This window comes from Gallus gallus, chromosome 2 (assembly GCF_016699485.2).
Source record: "Gallus gallus isolate bGalGal1 chromosome 2, bGalGal1.mat.broiler.GRCg7b, whole genome shotgun sequence".
NCBI classification, from domain to species: domain Eukaryota; kingdom Metazoa; phylum Chordata; class Aves; order Galliformes; family Phasianidae; genus Gallus; species Gallus gallus.
The window spans coordinates 97,308,924-97,325,390 of NC_052533.1; the positions used below are offsets into that span (position 1 = coordinate 97,308,924).

The 16,467-nt window shown below is 37.4% G+C and overlaps 1 protein-coding gene across 1 annotated transcript in view; it reads left to right on the top strand.

The window, feature by feature from the left end:
* PIEZO2 (piezo type mechanosensitive ion channel component 2) overlaps positions 1 to 16,467 on the top strand; it is a 395,935-nt gene that overhangs the window by 59,872 nt on the left and 319,596 nt on the right. The window lies entirely within an intron of this gene.

Here is a 16,467-nt window from a genome sequence, read left to right on the forward strand (position 1 = left end):
TGCATCCTTCCATAGTAAACTCAGACTAGGATTGTCCCAGTGCCCTACACAGCAAGAATTAAGATCACCCAAATGACTTCCTATTTTCACTTAATGTGTGAACAGCTATCTCCATTCTCTTCAACTTCTAAAGAAACTATTCTGTTTAAAAAAGAAAAAATAGTGCTCAGTGAAATACTAGCTAAAGGATAACTGGGGTTGATCATGGAGAGTTAGGTTTAAACAGACATGAAAAGAAAGAAGCAGCAGTTAAGTGCTTACTCTTATACTCTTATGTGTCTGTTTTGCTGCAGCAGCTCAACCTCTGTTCTCTTAACATTTTGTCTGGAAGTCTACTATGAGAAAAGCCCTGTCATAAAGCCAACATCAAATATGGTGTGCTACTACAGCTGTCCAACAAAACATGTGTCAGTGTGCCTTCAAAGTAATGAGTTGGGAGTTGTGCAGAGCCTTTCCAAATGCAAAAAAAAAAGATGAAGCAATGTGATGATTTTAGCTCCTTGACTCTCAGCTACTATCTGTTGCATTTGAATTCTCACAGATTAACTCCTTTGGAACAGCTTTGGCTAATAAGCTTTGGCAGCAATATAAAAAGATTGGCGCATGTCTGGCTATCTTACATGCTGCTTGTACTATATACTCAAAAAGTCAGATGTATTGTCCACCTATAGAACAAATACTTTTTCCAGGATAAGCGTATATCTCTTTTGGCCTATAATTTAAGGAAATATTCTCCCTATTTCTTAATATTCAGAGTACTTCAGAAACAACATCTAATCTTTAAGGCACGGCAAGACTATGTCAGACATCAGGCATGACGTCTTAGCTTTTGTGCCTGATAATGCCAGGATAGAGCCTTTTTTTCCTACTTGGTGATCTGAATAGCAACAGGTCAGTGGTGCTGGAGGAAGCCTTGATACTCCAGTGTGCTACTGCTGATGGTGAGTACTAGATGAAAGGATAAATGTTGATGGATACATAAAAAAATATATATATCAGAAACCCCTTTTCAGTACAAACTCAAGGAAAGTACGTAGAAAACATGATAGAGAAGAAAAATGATGTAGAAGAAAGTCTGCAAATGATGTTGGAGGATGCAAGATTAAAGAAAATCAGAAAGTTCAATTATGGGTGAGATGAACTATTTCTGTTTGAATGAGTGATATAAGAGGTCAAAACTGTCCCTTCCCATTTTACCAGAAGCAAGTGGACCCAGTAAAGGAAAGAATTCTCATGCTTAAGAAGGCTGGATAACATCCCCTCTTTACCTTGTGTAAAAGGTGCAAACATATTTTAGGTAAGACAGATGCATGGACGTGTATATTGTAGTCATCTTGCTTTGCACTTTTAGAATATTCTGTCTGTGCTTTCAAATGATTAATGGAATTATATGTCTAAGAAGGAAATGAGATATTTATATGTGCACCTGATTGGAATGTTGTTAGCAGATGTTTCTGACATGTCAGTATTTTCTGCAGAAATGCATCCTTTTGGAGAAGTTCATCGGGCAAGATTTGCAGGAAGTATTTCAGGGAAAGAGAGATGACTTGTTCCAGGATTGATACTCCCCTGGGGCTGGACAGCCGCATCTTTTTCTGGGCACTACCCTGATTTCCTGATCTGAACCAGGCACTTAAGGCTCTCAAATAATACCAAAGTATAATACACAAAGCTTTTACAAGGCGGATGTCTCTCAGCCTTTCGTTTTTTTGGACTATTCTGGTTCTTTAGAGCGGAGTCTTGGCAGGAGCACAGAACGGCTGAGGTTGAGAGGCACCTCTGGAGATCATCCAGACAAACCCTGGTTCAAAGTAGGATCAGCTAGAGCAGGTTGCTCTGGGCCGTGCCCAATTGGATTCTGAGTATCTCCATGGAACCTCTTGGGGCCCTCTCTAGGTATGTTGTTCCAGTATCCAATGATAGTTGTGGTAAAATATATATATATATATATTTTATGTCTAGAATGAAATTTCTTGTATTTTAAACTCAGCGTATAGCCTCTGTGTGTGCCACTGGCTTCATCTTCCTTATTCCTTCCCAGTAGGTATTTTGATCCAATCCCCTGAGTTTTTCCTTCTCCAGGGTGAAGAGTCTCAGCTCCCTCAGCCACTCCTTATATGTCAGATGCCGCAGGCATTTAATCTGCTTTGTAGACCTTTGCTGAACTCACTCCAGTATGTCACTTTCTCTTGTTCAGGAATGCCCTGGACTGGTCACAGCACTCTATGTGAGCACACTTCACTTGAGTTGCTGGTGGTGCACTTCTTAATGCCTGCTAGGAGGCTCTCAGCCTTCTTAGAATCAAGACATATTGCTGCCTACCAGGACACCCACATCTTTCCTGCAAATATACTGTCCTAGCCAGTCATCCCTGGCTGTACTGGTGCATGGAGTGATTACTCCTGAGGAGCAGGACATGGCCCCTGACTTTGTTGAACTTCAAAATGTTCTTTTTCCTGTTTTTCCAGCTTGTCAAGGTCCCTGTCAATAGCAGCAGAATACTCTTGTGTATTCAGCCGTTCCTCCTGGCTTTAGTCTGTTTTGCCGCACGCCCTGTTCCTTGGGAACAGGCAACCAGGCTCTCTTCTACTGTACAACAATGCAGGGCTCCATCTGGAGAGACTGCCAGCCTTACCCCAGTGTGAGGCAGGTTCTAGGTGCAGAACTTGTAAAGAGAAGCTAGAGTACCATGAAGGATGCTATTTCTTTACTTATTAAAATATTTTTTTGTGTGTGTCTCAAGGTGCAAGGAAATACTGTTCATTTTCATTTAAAAAATGTGTAATGGGAAAAGAACATATTGAAGTCTGGTTTAAAAATGGACTGGTTTAACCTAGAATAGAGCAATTTTTTTTTTTCCCCAAGAAGTATTTTACACTGTGTTTGATCTGCTAAAATCTGTGGAAGTTTATTGCAGTATCCAGCACAAAGAGTATCTCAGTTACCCTGAGCATCAGAAGGTGGTGTTAGAAAGGAATCTTTTACTCAGTGGAGAAGTAAATGAGGATGCACATGATTCATCAGGATAAAAGTCACAAAGCAGAAAGGTAATTTTGACAGCAACATTTTGAATGGGCTTAGGGAAGCCAGGTTAATGCTAGGAAACAAAGATTACACCTGGAAGACAGGCAGCTGGAACATGAGATGAGTAGTGGCTCAGTACATCTGGACAGGGAAAAAAGACTATATTTGGAGATGTTTCAAAGGGAAACTAGCAAGTCCTGAAAACAGCCCAGATGTGAGAGACTTTGGAGAAAGTGAAGTCCAAAAATTATCTAGGAGAAAAAACAGGTGTTTTCTGATTTTGTTGCCTGCGTTCTATCAGCAAAAAGTTTACTTTCAAGCTCCTATGGTGATGTTTTACTATGCAGGTTTTGAAGTCAATTATATTAGGTCATAACTTATATGACATATCATGGCTGTGGTTGCTACTCCCAAATAGTGACTAAGTCATAATGTGGTTTAAACAGAGGAGCACAAGTGAGATATATCTGGAAATCAAAACATACTCTGAGTAGCTAAGATATTCAACTACACTAAATTATAGTCATTCTATGGAAGTCAGTGTATTTACATAGATTTATTTTTGCGGAGCCTTTTTTTCTTTTTTTAAGTTGCTAAAATTTAATGTAAGGCCAGGATCTTCTTTTAGGCTCGGTGGGGCTTACCAGTGGAGCATATCCATCCTTCTGCAATCATAGCTGTCCGGTGATGCCAAGTTATGCCAGAGCACAGAGACTGCCTCCTGGGATCTAGCTGGTATATAAAGACAAAGGTGTGGTTTATGCTTTTCACAAGTTGTAATTTATTAATTGGATCGATGCTCCCTAGGAAGACTTGGACAGGTTTTCTTCTTCCTCTTCCCATTTCCCCTCACACCATCTCTTGGGTGTACATCCGCCTAAGACCATAGTTAATGAACTTTAGAAGGACGCTGTATAAACGAGACAAGCATATACCTCAGAGTGTAGTTAATAAGTAATGTTCTAGTAAGTAACGTACTGGGAAACTAAATGTTGTAAAGCAAATCATGCTGTGTGAATGAGAAATCTGTTGGTGTGCAGCTTCTCCAAATTGCATGTATTATTTTGTATAGCTTGCTCTGGCAAAGGCTTTGCAAAAGGGAGCCATGAAGAAGGAGGGAAGGAAATTTCTTATCCTTTCCTGTGATGTACATTCATGTGACGACAAGAAAAATTCATCTACTCTGTTCACAAAGTCCTCATTCATGTAAAATTCCTGTTGGATTTAATCTGCTGTCTCCATCAACATTTATGAGAAATTTTCCATGAGCCAAGAACTTCTAGGATTAGACACTAGAGAGATTGGTTTTGTTTTTGAAGACAAGAGAGAATTCGTCAGAGTATGAGTGACTGTTTAGATTTCTGTTACTAACAGATAATTTAGTTTATAAAATATATTTATGGAAGAACATTATTACATGTGCAATCCAATGCAAATTGGTCCTTTCCAAATTACTGACTAAGCAAATAAACACAGTGTAAGTGCAAAAATCAGCTAATATATTTTGCGCATTGATTTTGACAACTACAGACTTGTTTTAATTATTTATGATACTTTATGTATTAATAAATGATCTGTGGTGTATTTTATAAATAAGATGAAATCTCAGTATTATTTCAGCTCACCACAGACTCCTGCATTAAATCTTTGCTGAAAGGTGGGGAAAGGTATTCAATGTTTATTCAGATTTTACAGTATAACTGCTGTGTTCTACAGTACTAACTTGCTCTCTGAATTGATTTCTTACACAGTCTGGAATATCTAGAGTTGCCACAGCACCTCTTTCCTGCATATTAAATGTGCAACTTCATTTCTTCTTGAATTGGCAATACAACATTTTATTTTTTTTCTTCTATAGGGTTTGACTCTTCTAGAAGTATTTCATTTAAGAGTGCTACTGGCATAACGGTAATTGCCAGGGAGCAGTAAGGGCAGACTACTACAAAAAGAAGTATGACTGAAGGGCAACCCTGATGCAGGGGATGTCTCCAAGAGGACTGCAGTCCCACGGCATCTCAGCAGGGATGTGTTTGTCGACTGTCCTGTAGACAGTGAGCAATCGAGATTAGATTAGGTGGGGAGCCTGGGCTCCCTTCATCCAATGTGAGTGAATGGGAGTGAATGGGAGTGAAGAACATCAGGAGACAAGTCTGGAGACTGACACTCTTATGGAGTAGCTCTGTCAAGGATGGGCTACCCAGGGCTGAGCTGAAATGGATCCTGCACCAACAGGCAGTGAGTGTGTGAGTGAGGGTCCTGAATGAGGCTGGTCTGGGCCACTGTGGCTTATTGGTGAGTGCAAGGCCCCAACACAGATAATGGAACTGAATTATTTCACAGGAAAATTTGTTCTGGGTCTTTTTTCATAACCTGTTTTTAAATATCTGTATAAGTAGTCCCAGTGAGGTTCATCAGGACATGCATACACCCGAGTGATAACTGCTCTCTGGGCCTGATCCAAGAACCACAGAGAGGCACCAGAAAACCTATTTGTTTTTTAATAAGACTTATATTGACCAAATCAGCTCTTTCAGTACCCTAGGGGATTACTGCTACAGGATGTCAGTTGGATGGCTGTCTGATTTGATAGTGCTGTGCCGTGTGAATCAAGTTTTTACGTGCAGTGACAAGGAGGCCTTTTCATTTACCACTGTATCTCTATTCCCGCTATCTTGTGTGCTAGTATACATCTTCATTCTTCTCCTGTAGCATTTCTGTTGCCTTATCAAACTCCTGCATGCCCAATTTTATTCTGCCCTCCTGCTAAGCCTTCTGGATGAAGCTTCTTGCAGGAGAAATATCAGAGTTGTGCTTCCTCCTCTTTGCTGTGCCAACAACATTATTTTCAATAAACTTTCCAGTTCTTTCTTATCTGACGTCATCAGAAGAGTGTCAGAAGAGCAATTGCAAATCTTTGTAATGTGAGGACTGACTGAGGACTTTCACATTTCAGCATTTTCCTGGTCTTTGTTGTCACCATTTAAAAACAAAACTGTTAATATATACCTTTTGAGCAAGATCTCTGGCTGGAGAATGGAGAATAAATTATTGATCTGAATGACTCTTCGTCTTAAAAGTTTTGTCACTTAGGTAATATCTGCTCATTCTGTTCAGGTAAAACAAAAAAGCATTGGAAGGACTAACTTTTGTGCTGCTGAAACTAGTTAGCACAGTTTGCCTGCAACCAGTGTTAAAGTTTTTACCTCTTCATTGGTGTATTTTAGCAGTGCTAGCAATAAGGTTAATCTTTTTCTTAATGACCCATAGCTATGTTTAGCCAAATGTTTCTTGGAACTTAGTGCAAGGCTGAGGTTTTGCTGCTCTGCTCCTCAGGTACCTGTCTATGACTGCTGCAGTGATCATACTTGCTTCCCTCCGGCCTTATTCTTAGCTTTGATTCCAAGGAGGCAAACATCCAAGTAGCCTAACAGCCGCTGGTGTTATTATAAAACAACGATTCTTAGAAATATATGTTACACTCTTTATTGATTAATGAATAGAAGATCTTAATTTTAGAAACATAATGTACCCTCGGAGTTAATGGAGCATGAAAATACTGTATACATTCTAGATTTGCCCTTCAGATGAACATCTCTGATGTCTTAATCGTGCGCACATTGATTTTGCAGGTTGCATATGTAGATAGTCTAGGTATGTGGTGTCCACTGATGGCTAATCTAAGAAGTTAGTTTTCTACTGCACTACCTGTCCAGTAATTCTAATATAAGTGAGTGTCTAGGAGTCCTGGGCAGCTCTATATATTTTGTGTTATTTGTAAGAGTGATTCTGTTTTCTTACCTTTCATGTGTTGTGATCCATTATTGCAGCTTTTTATGAAGTCTCAGTGCTTCTCTTGGTATGGATTTTTAGTCTCCTTTAAGATCCTTTATGGTCCTTTTAGTTAGACCTCTTATTCAGAACTATTTTAAGCTATGAGGTATTATCTTGTTTTGTTTTTGTATCACAAGGAACAGAAAACTCTTTTCTTCTTGTCTCTGAAATACGTGTACACTGAGCATAGCGACAAATTTTCAAGGTCTTGAATCAGGATACAAGCACAGGGATCTCATATGCTTGCAAGTGTTTAAAAGCTGAGCTCAGTAGTCTTTCCTTAATTAAAATGGGTTTAAGAGCTTATTAAACTACCTGATTTTGTCTGTTTCCATTCTTACGATCATGGGTATGCCACAGAGGAAAACCTATGCTTTCCAGATGGATAAAGTGCTGCAATGAGAACATGTTTTCATTTCTTTTCCTGTATTAAAGAAAACTAGTTAGAATTAAAAGTGAAGACAATCTATTTTACAGGCAAAAATGTGCATGTCTCCGGGGAAGTCTATATGAAAATAGCACATGGAGAAAAAGAGCTTTAAGAAGTATAAAGTTTTCTTTCTTCTTTTGTGTCTAGAAATGTACTAGGAGAGGCAGTCTGTTACAACTTCAGTGACGGTGCCTTCAGTATAGTGTAAATGAGGATGAAGATTGCCTTTGCTGATTGTCTTTCCCAACCTCAAACAAAACAAATTAATTTTGTTGGAAACCCAGACATAGCTTCCTTTCCGTAAGCTGCAGTCTGTCTTAGTGATGGATGACATGAAAGCTGATGAGAACAAGTTGATGGAAAAGGCTATTTCATTACGATTGCAAGTAATTTTTATATCCAGTACTATTTTTTTTTTATATTCATACTCGACCATTTCCCACTATATAGGAGTTCAAGGTGATTTCTTGATAATGTCTTGATTTTTTTTCCCCTAGATCTACTGTCTGCAGTTCTCATGCATTTGCAATAGGGCTGGCTGGAAATGATCAGTTGCAAAACAACACCAACGAACATTCCACTGAAAAATGTAGTTTTCAGAAAACACAAATGTTTTGTATAGTTTTTGGGATATTTCCTCCCTTCATCTGTGTTTCAAATGAAATTAGCCTAAAGTGAAAATTTTGATACCCTAATCTGACTTAATTTTTTTTTGTTTGAGTCATTTCAACATCATCCTCTACCCAGAGACAAAACAAAATAAGAATCTCTTTACTGGAAAAAATGCCTGTAATCTCAGTACTGAAATAGGGGGGATTTTCCCTTTCTTTCATCGTCTTCCAAACTGAATTCCAGACAACCTTCTGCAGTCTCGTTTTGTCTGTCACAAAGTCATAGAAATGCACGTGTAACAGTAAGAAAATGCCAAGTGCATACATAGTTTCCTTGAGGAGGGAGATAGGCGACATGAAGCAAATGTGACCCTTGCTCAGTAGGATTCAGACTGGTGATGGGTGAGTGTCTTAGCCCTCACGAGGTAATTCAAGCTGCCTAAGGCAAGCAGGGAAAAACTTTAAGAAGCAAAGAGAGTTTTCTGTGTCTCTGAAGGATGATGCAGAGCAGCCTACTGCATAGCATAAGGGATTCTAGACACTTAAATCAGTCTCTGGAGGTCAGCCATCAGACTCAGGGCTGCTCATTAGCTTCTGCCACTTCCTTGGGATGCCAAGCCCTGAAGAGTCGTGTCAACTCTTTGCAAAGAAGCCTCTTGACTGAGGAATTCAGTTACTCTCTTCAGATAGACAGCATTCAAAGCCATAGCTAAAAATTGCCTTCCTTAGGTCTGATTAAAACCCTGAGGCAAATCTGTTATCACTGTTGTGAAGTCAACAGTGTTTTTTTTAGCGGTTATTAATGACTTTAGTGGGTCTAGCTAGTGTTTGAAATTGTCTCTAGAAAATCAGACGCCACAGTGATCTACGATGGGCAGGATTCAGATCAGGATTATGGTTTTCAAATTTAAATGCCTGGAGGTGCCTGAGTATATGCTAGGCTGTTCTAAGGGAAGATCTGACTGTGTGGTGGGGAAACCTGGAATGAGAGACCATGCCCAACCTACACCTATGACTGGCCAGGTCAGATACCCTTGGAGTTGGGGAATATTTTAAATCTCAACCTTCTTCTGAAGTTGACAGTTTCTAATTTATGAAAAAAAAGAATAATTCACTGTATTAAATTCCTCAGATGTTAGCAGCAACCTACATAAGCCCTACCCACGTAGAAGGTAAGTATTACATGCAATTAACAATAACATTGATAAGTGTTAGAATTTAGCAAGATTGTTTTGAAAGCAGAAGAGGACCAGTTGTATTACTACTTCACTAGAAAAGGTATTTCTAAATGAGAAATTATTGTACAGTTTGATGCAGAAAATGCTATTCCCTACCTATAGATATTGTACTGACAGAAAGTGGCATGTAACCACTATGTTTTCCTTACAGAATAGGTCCTTTGGGTCTACTGGACGATACCCTTGAGTAGAATATCCTTGATTTTAGCCCTTGAATGTGAAATTAATTTAAAATGTAGTTAAGTAAAACTCCTTGAAGATGAAATGCTGTCATTGTTCTGTACTGTTGGGCAACCTCTTTTTGATCACAGTTCTATGTAAAGTCCTTGAATATCTTCAGAATAACACACCCAATGTTGTAAAATTCTGAATAATGCTTTCACTTTTCCTTTCAACCAACTGTTGATTCGTTTTGTTACTAAGATGGGCTGGTAATAATAAAACACAGCACTTAAAACTATGTGATGAATGTACAGCTCTGTACATGTGTGCACACAGAATTTAAGTGGTTTAAATTTATCACCTTGGCTGGATTACATAAATTTAATTGTATGAGATTATGAGATATGACATTATCAACTACAAGGCAGATAGAAACATTTTCTGCAAAAATCTTCCTCTTATTAAAATAGATCTGCATACTTTTAACATTTGCATTTGTGGTGGTATCACCACCACATGCTTTGCTGTCACCGTATGAGTTTTCCTCTTAGCTATTAGGGGAGCACAGTACTCTATTACATGATTTAAATTAGCTACTCAGAGAGAGAATGACTTGTTTTTCATCTCCACTCCTTTTAACTCTAGACTGTGTATATACATTGGCGTAACTCTGAGATACAAAGTTGAATCAGAGAATATTTTTTCCTTAGCAAAATATACTCTACAAAATGTTTCTACTAAAGTAGCTGCAAGGTAAAAAAAAAAAAACAACAACAACAAAAAGTAAGTTTTTGATTGATTAAAGAATTAAAGGCACATCTTTTTCTTTAAAACTCGGAAGATTCCCTGCTGAAGGATGTGTTTTGAAGAAAGATTATGCTTTATGAAACAGAAGAACACACACACACACACACACAAAAAAAAAAAAGAACCCAAAAAAATCCAATAGTAGAACCTTATACAGCAGAATATTTTGTGCTGACGGGTGGTGGAATTTAGTACTGTGTAGACGTACTTTGGTTCAACTTCATTTCTGTGTCCAGACCTCACCAGTAGCATTTAACTATGTTAGCCTAGGACAAAGTTAAAAGAATCTAGGAAGATGCCTAAAACTCACATTGTTTGATTTGAGACAAATTAGGGGCAATTCTTGTTTATTCTCAGCTAGTGATTGCTGTGTAGAAAATGGCAAAACACATCAAAATAGCCTTCCATCTGAATTCTGCAGTACTACTATTGTCTGCAGTACTTTCTGAACTCTTGCAACACACTTCCAAGAACATTCTGAAGTGATTTCAGAAAGTCGAAAAACATTGCAATGACATCACTTAGTATAGTGAATTTTGTTATGTGTTTAGGATAAAGCTTCAAACAAAGTCTCCATAATAAAAATATGTCTTGGATTCCTTTGAGTTTCTTCTCATTCCTGGAGAAACAATTAGACAGGAAAGAGAAACTTGTCATATTAAAGTTTTCTGTTATCAGCATAGCTGTTTAACATACTGTGCAGTTGTTAAATTGATCAGTTGCATTTGCGTGCATCCATTGGAATGGATCTTGTCATCAAAAATTCACAAGTACACATGTGGGATGCATGCAAGAATGCTCAGGGTTTTGTCTCCTGTGACAGATCTGGAATCCACTTCAACTATAATGTGGTGCATTTGCTAACACTCATTGAGGTACAATAATTCAACTTCATTTCTAGGCACTTTTTGGAACTGACTTATACTTTTGAGTAGTTTTATCAAAATTGCTTTTCACTTTGCAAAAACATTTTCAATATTATGTAGCTTGACTGCACTTTAATTCCATTATGTCACATGTCCAATTTTTATATTCACTCCTCGGGATGGATGTAGACAACAAAGTACCAAAAGAACTATACTCCAGAGTACAGTTTCACTTAATATCTTTTTATCTACAGTAAATTATGTAATACTTTGGCAATTCATACAGTTAAACTTCACTGAGTTTTCACCATTTCAAAAAACGCCTGGTAGATAACTGTGTATCTTCCTTGGGAAAAAAGATTGAGCAAGAAGACTTTATGTTTTCGTATGGACTGCACAAAAACATAAAGAGATTGTTTTGAAAAGAACTGGAAAATAGGTGATGTGTTCTTCTGAAAATCCTGCAGGTGCACTTTAGAAGCTGGAAGACACTAAAATATTAATATAACTAAACATTGTTAGGTTTACTCTAGGGAGCAGATATTAAATACAAGGAGGTGCAATGCAGATAATTAAGTACAGCAGCATATCAGTTCCTGAAGCCAGGATGACAGCTGTGCTTAGTCCCAAAGACAACACTTTGTTATGATTTTGATCATGACTTCATGGTCATACTGGCAGACCATTTACATGTGAGAGTGAGCAGTATCTGGCATGTGAAATGTCAGTGCTTAGGTAAAGCACAGTGTGTAAATCAAACACTGCTGATGACTGCTTCACGTGAATGGACGTAGATTTTTCTGAGTTGCTTTGTATTTGTTTGTTTGACATCATACTAGAGATCTTCCTTCATTGATTTTCACTGGAGCTGTTCTGCCACCAATGGCCTAATAATATAGCTTTCAGTCCCAGAGATACCATATTGCAATGGTGTATTCTTTCAGTGAGGTCATTGCTCTGTAGGTTAGCAGTGAGATCATTGCTCCAGCATAAAAATGAGTTTAAACTAAATAAAATATCACATTTTTATTTAACAGTAGGGAAATTATGTGCTATAAATACTAAATAAATGTATTTAAAACATTTTATCAACTTGTGTGTTTTAAAACTTAGTCAGAGGCATTTACTGAAATATGACCAGTTACCAGAAACACTTTAATTTTAAAAATAATATGCATACTGAAGGTTTTGCCAAAACAGTATTTGTGTGCTATATGAGATATTAGATACAGGTCATAAATAAAGTATTTTCTCAGTGCTGCTGCGACAGAAAGCAGTCACCAAAATGCCCGGAGATACTCCAGTAGTTTCAGAGCCCTTTTAAAATGATCAGACCGGGGAGTAGGTCATGACTAGGGAACACACTGAGTTAATGATTATAGGGGATAACTGATAACATTTCCAGTTATGCTTTAGAACTTCTGTTTTGGAATTCCAGAATCCTCTTTTACTCAGTATCTCATTGCTTTGCTCTGACATGTTGCAAAATGGGCCAGGAGCCAAATCTTGGATTGAAACACATGGAAACTTTGGATCCAGAACTTCTGCAGAGTTAGAAATAAGCCCTTCTCTCCCTCATACTTTGAAATGAGGCAGCTCTGAAGAAACCCTGAGCTTTGACGGAAAAGATGATGTTCGTGTTAGCTGATGTGGAATCTTTATCTAGTCCGCACATCAATAGACATCAACCATATGTAACCTTTTTTAAAAGCTCATATATTGAGTCAGTGCCAGTGCACAATATACAGTACCTTTTCAACTTTCCACTGAAACTTATTATTTTAGCATGCCATAATACTAAATAATATCATAGATACATGATAGCACTGTCTAACTAAAACTGTAAAACAAAATTAGAACTGATTTTTCATTTTGAAAATGGAGGTCTTTCCTGTCCTTTTAGTGTTGATGTTATTTTGACATTACCATAGAAATTTATTTTTAGTATGGTATAGTGTTAGTCCAAGTCCTCCTAGTACTTCATGTGTTTTCATTAATGTTTACTTGGCATAGGGTTAACTGTTTAATTGCCTCCTTATAGGGAGGATTTGTGATGCGATTGCAAACAATTCTGCTAGTCCTATCAAGAATTTTATGGACCCTACAGATAGCTTAAGGGTCTTCTGCTCTGGTAGTTAAAAGTATTTTTATTATTTCTTAGGTTGCAGTAGCAAAAAGGAAATGATGTTTTTCTTTAATGTGAAGAATTCACTTTCTAGAAATCTAGATACATGAATTGTTCTTTTGGGGGAAAATGGAAAGGAGTCCCTTTGTAATTGAAAAAGTAAGAATGCTTTCTCTTTGTGTTTAAATATTTTTTTCCGATATGACTAACTGTTTCAAATGGATGAAGCTTTTGTTTCTGCCTTTCTGTTTTGCTTTGGATGCAGACCTACAAACAAGGCATGGCATTTATTTTCTTTCTGAGTCAGAGACCTGTGAAACTTGAATCAAATGATTAAGGAGTGTCGTCCTGAGTAAATGGTCATAAAACACTCTTGAAAAAACTATGATTCCTCCTTCAGGAGTTCAGTCACAAAGAGAAAATAGGTATTTGAAAAGTGTGCTTATGATCTTCTGCCTCTTTGTATTCCTTGGAATTCTATTCTACTCTTCTCATATTTTTATCCCTTTATTCTTTTTGAATATAAAGTTAATTAATGAGAAAGAGGAATCTCTTTATACAGGAGATAGTTCTTTTCACTGGAGTACCTATCAACCAATGAGAAGAAAGCGGAATGTCAGATAATAGCTTTTGACGATGCATGCAGAAAGATATATATCAGGTAAATATGCACATCAAGGCTGGCTATTTGTAAAGAAATACCAGTGCAAACGTAACTGATACAGTACTTTAATTTTTGCTCTCCTAAGCAATTTATAATGAAACGTAAGTAGAATTTATGAAGTGAATACAGTGTTCTCTAAAAGTAATTTCCATGCTGACATTGATAGAAAGCTTGAAGGAGTTGGGTTAGGTTATTTTTTTTCCTTCCTCTTTTTTGCTTGATTAAATTGTAAAAGTAATAGAGCATTGCCAGGTCAGAGATACAAGAAAGGATTTATGTTCATAGTATCCATAAAATAATAACTGTACAGGAACTGTAGCTGACATTCTAACCACAAGCTCTCAGTGTATACAGAAGCAACAGCAAAGAGAATAAAAATCTATCTTGACTGTAGCAGGCAACAACATATCTGAAAAGATTTAGAAACTTTAACTTAATCATCAACATGAATCCAGTGCCTGAATTGAAGACAAATTTGTTTGTAAAAGAGAAAAGAAAGCAGATCTTCAGCATTTTTATGCATTTTGGTGAAAGCATAGCTTTTTTAGGAGTCTGGGATTATTAATGTACACAATGTGTGTTTCCTAACTGAACAGAAACGGACCCACAATAGATGGCTTCAGTCTGTGATTAATGTAAAACATTGCTACACATCCAAAAAGCAAATAAACAACATTGAGTATAGACCTCAGGGTAAAACTTGATTAATAGCATCAGGATTATGGAAAATGCCTTTGTTTTCTCATGCTATCCCTTGGTTATCTGCACCATTTGGCTCCAACAGCTAGTCTTAAAGTGCCTAGTATACAGGAATTGCCTTTTGTTTAGTCACTATTATACCATACCTGGCAAAAGAGAACTGAACTGCAACAGACTTGCAATTGCCTTAACACTGATCCATTGTTCAATCAATACTGCTTTATTATTGTCAGACCATTTAGAAAATTATGTCTACATTTTGCTATCATGATTGCAGATGTTGTGTTATCTATGGAAATATGAAACATATAATTAGGTATGGTGAGTTAATGGGCCATTCCACAACCACTGAAGATCTTTTCAACACAAAATTTTAAATGAGCTTGTGGTCTTTAATTTGTTTTCAAACTTTGCGGAATAGTCAGAACTGGCAGGAACCGGAATGCATTTGCAGAATCAAAATACCTATATCTTCCTCACTGCAACATTTGCTCTATCTTCTTGCTTGCTGTTTCTGAGAAGTTTAGTGTTTAGTTTTGCTTTATTTCTATGATTGAGACTTTTTTTTTTTTTATTATTATTATTTCTGTTTGTTTGGTTGTTGTTGTTGTTTTAATATGTGATGGTGTGAAAGCCAGCTGCTTATTAAGTCCATCATCTATAATAAGATGATAATTTCACCTAGACTGTCACCTACAAATTTGATTTCTTGTACACTTGCTTGCCTTAAATAACTGATTTCCAAAGCATTTGATGTGTACATAGTGTTCTCAAGACATATTCTGGACTGGACATGCCATGATGTACCACATAGATAGGAAACAGGTGAACTGATATGCTGCTTGCAAAATATCTGGCTGCTGCTGATGATCATTCACTTATTAGTACCAAATTCATTCACAGATTTAAACACAAAACCATCTTTATTGTATTGGATTACAGTACGTATTTATGAAAAGTACTAAAATACAGTTGGCATAGACAGTAGCAAAAAGCCATTGGCACACTGGAGGGAGTTTTGTTGAGGGCTGTCAGAAGAACTGAAAGCACTGTGCTCCACCACATCTTCCAATGGTGTACTCCATTTTTCTGATGCAGGAAATATTGCCAACAGACCTATTTTTTCATTCTGAGGAAGGGAAAGATGAAGGAGGATCTCTTGTTGCCTAAGGGCTAGTGATAAAGAAGATAAAGCCTTCCTCTTTCTGGGACAGCATAGCAAAAAGAGAAAAGTCAATGGACAAAAGCTGAAAAAAAACCAAACAAAAAAGAACACCAACGAAACAACAAAAACCTAACAAATTTCAACCAGACAGAATTGTTTTTTGTAATGAGAGCCCTCAAATACTGGAGCAGATCACATAGAGACCTAAATTGTCTGGAATTGGCCCAGGCAACGTGGACTGAATTTGAAGCTGGCCTTGTTTTGACTGGGGATTGGATCAGACTTCCCTTTCCATCGAAATTATTCTGTGATTCTATGAAATCAATATATGCTTTTTAAGCAAGATGCAAAGCTGTTTTTTAGCAAAATTATTTTGTTGTTATTTTCACTGATGTGCTTACAACAGAATAGACAAAATGGAGGTCACTGTTTATACTTGCTATATAAATTTTACAGACCGTGGGCTAGTATCCAAACTGCAAGGAAAAAAATATTCAGCAACAGGCCCAAAAGTTTTGGCAACTGCTCTATAATCCATTTGTTGGCTGTTTGTTTTTCTATAGATGTAGATTAGTTTGCCTAAGCCAAAGATCTTTGAAATTAATGCATAAATATGTGTTTTAACCTGGTTGCCAGTAAAAGAAACAAAGTGAAATTAAATCAATGCATCAGGGAAGGATTCATTGTTGTAAGTAGCCTCATGTACCCTCAGTAGCTGGCAGCCCGTGGCTTGGATAGGTACACTCTTTGCTGGGTAAAGAATGGACTGGAGAGCCAGGCCCAGAGAGTGGTGGTGAATGGAGTTAAATCCAGCTGGCGACTGGTCACAAATGGTGCTCCCGAGG